The sequence below is a fragment of the Daucus carota genome, chromosome 4 (assembly GCF_001625215.2).
Source record: "Daucus carota subsp. sativus chromosome 4, DH1 v3.0, whole genome shotgun sequence".
Classification (NCBI taxonomy): domain Eukaryota; kingdom Viridiplantae; phylum Streptophyta; class Magnoliopsida; order Apiales; family Apiaceae; genus Daucus; species Daucus carota.
In genome coordinates this window covers 16,896,340-16,902,079 of record NC_030384.2, presented here as the reverse complement: position 1 = coordinate 16,902,079, position 5,740 = coordinate 16,896,340, and the positions used below count along the sequence as shown (strand labels likewise).

Here is a 5,740-nt window from a genome sequence, read left to right as displayed (position 1 = left end):
TTACTAGTACCAAAAGCGTAAAAATTATTTTATTTAATTTTCTATGTCAGAAATATTAAGTTAAATTCTAAAATGTATTATTATGCGGTACAGAATATTTGATGTTGGCCAGTGATGCGTGCGTCAATAATAGGAATATTCATGAATATGAGTAATAGACACAAAATTTTTAAATTTCGTGGCTCGTTAATATTATACTCACTAGTACACAAAATAAAGCTGACAAGCTTAATTAATTATCGGGTAGAAAGAGCTACAATATTATTCTCTAATTTAATAAAAAATTTAAAATATTAAAACATTGTAGTTGAGAAAAAAATTGAGAAAACACGAGGCGTTATATTGTGCCGGCCAGATATTTAGATTAAACACGAGAATTTTGTTTATACAAGAATATAGTAGTCTCGGGTATCTATTTATGTACTGACCGGTGAATAATTTACATTCTAGGCAAAATAATTTATTTATATATATCTGAGATTTATCAGAAATATTAAAATAAATAATAGTTGATTTATCTATTCTTTTTGTATGATATTTAATTATTTAAATATTTGTCGGACAAAAACCGAAACGAGAATAAACGAGCCGATTGCAGCACGCCCAGAGCGTTACTTGGGGGACACACCCCGGAACTTGGAGCCCAAGAAAAGCTCGGAACCCAAGAAATGCAAGCTTAAAAATCAAGCTATTTTCTTAATAAATTATAAGTTAATGAGTTATTAGCCACTAATTGTAATTAGAAAGTTAGTATAAAAACCCAACCAAAGCCTTGCTTTATTCTTTGGTTCATTCTTCTGTCAAAACTCAAAAGAGAAAAGGGAAGTCAGGAGCTTTAACTTGGAAGTCTATTAAACAAGAATTGGTGTTTCGTCACCATTATTACAGCAAGGTGAGTAATTAATTATTTTATAATTTCATTTTATTTCCTTTCCTTAAGAAAAATAAGACATCTAGTTTATGGAAGCTTCAAAGTATGTGGGACCCTTTTCATTCTCTTCTATCAGTATTAAGAAAATGAATAGCAGGCATGATTGGAAAACCTATACGGCAATACATCTATTAAAGAGGTATTTTATACTTTTCCTCCAAACGTAATAAAAAACTAGCACTAGGGTTTATAGCTAAGAAATTTTTGGGGCTTTGATTTATTGGCTGAAATCGGAGAAATTGAGATTAGGAATTGGTTGCTTGTGGGGAGGGTGCAGATTGGGAGGTGGGTATGGCGGGGGATGGAGGCCGGAGCCAGCCCCGGTACAACCGGCGGTGGTGATGGAGCGGGGAGATTTGTTTGTGTACGTGCTGTGTGTGCGCGCATCGTCAGGGAGAGAGAGAGAGAGAGAGAGTGTGGCGGAGGAGCCGCCGGAACAGTGGTGGGAGAGAACAGAGGGAGATGACGGAGGAGAGTGCAAATATTTAATAATAAATAAATCAGTCCCTAATTAAATATTGGCAAGATAAAACGATTAATTGGATATTAAATTTAAGTTCTATGATGAATAGGTGTGTATGATTAGTAATCAAATTTGGAAGGAAAATACAAAATAAAATAAGGACCGTTGGTTATAATGAGTGTTACAAATATCGAGAATCGGAACTTATAATTAAGTCGTGGTAATTGTATGAACTTCGGATTACATCGAACCGGCTTAAGTTGGAGCGGTATCTAATAAAAATTAATATTGAAGAGAGGGTTGAATTATTTAGAGTAGTAATAATTTAAATAAATGTTAAGTTAATAAGATTTAAATTTAATTTGGGTTGCGACCAAATGAGATGGCTAGGAAAGATTAATAAAATTAGAATCGTGAGACAAGTTGGTGATATGAGATTACTACTTGGTAAATTGATAGTAAAACAAATAAAATAAAGAAAGACGTTATTAATAGTCAAGCGGATAGATAATAATAGATAATAGATTATAATCTGATATTAAGTTAAAATATTTGTATAATCAAAGAAATGATGATGAGAATTTACGGATATAAAAAGGAATTTATTAATTTATTAAAACATATTAACATTATCTGGATACGAGATTTCATTTAATTATCCTTTACAAATTTATTATCTCCTTTATAAAGAGAATACTAAATTGATTATATTGCGTGATTTAGAATCGTTATTATCATGGAAAAGAGGAGCCAATTTATAAGTATTAAATCTTGGAAAGTCTTATCAAGCTAAGGACGTCAGGCAAGTTCACTATCCCTCTCTTGACGTGAAGCTTTTCATGCCTATTTGATAATTGTGTGAAAAGTGTTGATTGTGAAGATATTACATTTCGTACCATTGTGAATCGAGAAGATATCTACGTTTCATTTGAAGACTCTAAAAATATTGTTCATATATTACCTCTTATAATTCGAGCACTCCCATTGTTCGGGAATAAGCCTATCCTAATAATCATAATATTTTGAATATTTGAAAGTTGACGTGAATAAATTGCAGCGATGATCTCACCACAATCAACTTACTCCCTTTTTGGAGATCATCTTATTCTTGGAATCTAATTCTATTAATTATCCTTCACTTCTATCTTTGGGTAATCATTATCGAAAGGGTGCATTGTTCGCACTTCTTTGGTAGAGATGAGTAGTATTGATTGCGAAGTGTTTGTTCGGGAGAATTTTCTTGTATTCGGAGGAATCTATTCAAGCTGGTCAACACGAATTTATTAAATTCGTGGTAGAGTTGAGAATGTACTATCTGGTAAGGCAGATAGTTTAGGGTTACAAATGTTAACCCTTATGCTAGCAAATGAGAGTGGTAGGTGTGTCTTGTGCGGTTACGATCAGACTGCAAAGATCACACAGGAGAACGGTATTCACGAAATGGTGCTGATCGAGCCATGTAGTGTTACCGAGAGGTGGAAGACCAGCGTTTTCTTTACTTGAACTTGGGTTGTCATTTGGCGGTAGCTGCTTTGTTGCTTTGACTTGAATTGTTTTCTATGCCTTACATGCATATTCTGTTGATTGTTGTTTTGTTCTATGTGGACTTGCTGAGCAATTTGATTGCTCATTCTTGTATATATTTTATTCCTTTTTGAGCAGTAAATAGTGAGTATGGCACAACTCAAGAGAACCACCCGGAAATGGGTTTTTGGCAAAGGCAGGGAAAAGGCGCATCACTCAAGCGGAGACTGCTAGACTACGCCGCTTGGTATTACGAGATATAGTTATTATAATAGTCTGAAATCAGACTTCCCTTTATGTAATAAAGTTAGACTCGGTAGTAATATTGTAAGACGATCGACCCTGGACTTGTGGGCAAGAGTTGGATTATGTAAAATTAATATGTAATGCAAGTGTTGTTTTGAGCCAGATGTTTAGTGGCGGACTAGATCTGCGAGATGTGGATCGGGGGCGTCACAGAAACAAATTTTTTACAGAGATTAACCCAAGTGCAACTGTCCCAAGTCAGGAATTTGGGTCAGGCATTTCAGCTTCTTGCTCTATGCTCTTGATGGTAAGTATTTTTCTACGGGTGAGTTATACTGGCACACACACTGGAAGTTTATAAAATACTTCCTTCTCCCTGTATATTCTTACCTCCATTCCATCTGTACATGGTATATAATTGTTGTTGATGGTGCTGCAGGTAGCTTAGACGAAGTTGTACCCTGACTCTTAATCATCACCTATTACCATCACAAAAAATAAGGCTTCATGTCCAAATGTGGCCAGAATTAACAATCCATGATGTCCAAATTCTTATTTCTCGATCAGCACCAAACCTTCCTGTTAGTGAACAACAATTGATTTACACTGGTCATGTCAGTTCCTCCAATACAATCAAGAAATAAGGAGTTTTGGTAGTGCATTAAAAACCTTATTCTAATTTTAATGTAAAAAATTCTATCACTTTTGTTGATTTAGTGGAGTAATTGCATATTTAATTGTGTTGCTATGATAACTATGAACGAGAGTGGGTTGTGTATTTGATTGTAGTAACTCGAGATTTATCATTATTAGTCACATGTACATCGATGCCCCTAAGTTACATAGAACCATGTAATTATGCAAAATCTGGAGTTACAACACTATCAACAGTTCAACACCATCTAATTATTAACTCACATTTAAAAGTTACCTAGAACCATGTAACAATTTAAAGGATCTGCGATTACGATATATATTATTAACAATTGAACACCATCTAATCAACTTCCTGACTCTCCGAATAAGAATTGCAGGAACATATGGTTTCAGTATGAAGTTCGTCAAAGCTCAATCAAAGAGAACCACTATATGGGTTGATCAAAAAAGTTCATCTAAAAAAACCTCACCCCCATAAGAGTATATGTATCTCATTGAAGTTGGTACCCGCCGTTCAACTGAACGATCTGCTTTTTAAAAGCACGAATCCAGTTCTCATACTCCTGGTTCATTGGTCCACGGGACTCGGGTTTTTTTTGCCTAGAACGGTGTCGAGGACCTTGGTCGCGGTAATCGTCCCTCCTCCTATGTGGGGGAATATCAAATCCCTATATGACTCTTCAGAAGAGTCATAATCTGTCAGATGAACATCATACTCGTTTATGGTTCCACGAGTGGTCGTCAAGATAGTTGAGTAATGAGTGCTAGCAACGGTGGTTGTCGCCATGAGGCTAGTTAGAGGAGGAATAGTGCCGAAGATCAAAAGAATTGAGGTTTGACCAGCGGTGGTCAACGTGACTAATGGTGGCTGGATTTGAGGATCCAGCCCCATGGGTGTAGAGCGCATTTGGTTGCGAGGAGGATCTAGCGGTGACCCGTGAAACGGGTAGATCCTGGGTTGAGGTGTTGTCTCCGTTCGAAGGAGCATGAATTTCAGAGCGTATTCTCGTGGATCTTGTCATGGTTCTTGTCTTCTTCCCACAGACGGTTCCAAAAGTTATGGATCGGAAAATGAAAGGCGATCTTCGTTCTCTTAAGACTGTTCTCGAGATTCGCGTTGCCTACGTATCTTCAGTTGTGTGAAGAATGAAGTCTGAACGTAGTTCTAGTTTGGAGGTGTAGAGCCCTTTATATAGGGATCTCATTGTTAGAGATCGATTGGAAGTGAGATTCCACGTATTAGAAACCTCGTAGAAGTAGGCTTTTGTATTTGAGATAGGATAGAATTGATCTTTGATCGTTATCCTGAATAGTTAATGGTTATCCGGAACTCTGGATAGTCATCCTTGAAGTGTTAGATTCCTCATAGAACGCTGAAGTTCTTCACCTTTCTTATTAGTTTCCTACCCGGAGTTGGATTGTGAATTCGGGCCATGACGGGCTCATTTCTGGACTTGATTGTGGATGTTAAATGGGCATATTCATGGCTATATTAATTAATTATGAGATTAATTAATATTTAAGTATTTATGGCCTTTATTAACTGGGTTTTTTTATTTTTAGGCCTTAATAATCTAATAATAATGAAGAATTATTTATGACCCCTATCAGTATTCATGGTATAGAGGGCACACACACACTAACAAGATGTCATATTTGTGAATATTATTTGTGCGTCATAATTTTTTATGTGTGATTGTGAATAATTTAGAACTTGATATACATCTTAGCAAATTTTAGTGAGTAAATCATACTTTCACCTTTTGAGATTTTTAAGTCTAGATTTTATGGTTGTGCTTTGTTCATCATTATGCATGTTGCTCTAGAACTTGATGACAGATAGCTTACTCCAAAGCTTTAATTATATCTTTCTTATAGCCCATATAAGTTACATTAATTGAATAGATCAAAGTTATTCT

At 35.6% G+C, this 5,740-nt stretch overlaps 1 long non-coding RNA gene across 1 annotated transcript; it reads left to right on the top strand.

Annotated features, from left to right (window-relative positions):
• Window positions 1-801: 801 nt before the first annotated feature.
• LOC135152396 (uncharacterized) lies at window positions 802-3,370 on the top strand. The gene is made up of 3 exons (XR_010291494.1): window positions 802-892; window positions 2,118-2,196; window positions 3,057-3,370. It is a non-coding gene; the product is annotated as an uncharacterized LOC135152396 (long non-coding RNA).
• The last annotated feature ends 2,370 nt before the right edge of the window (window positions 3,371-5,740 follow it).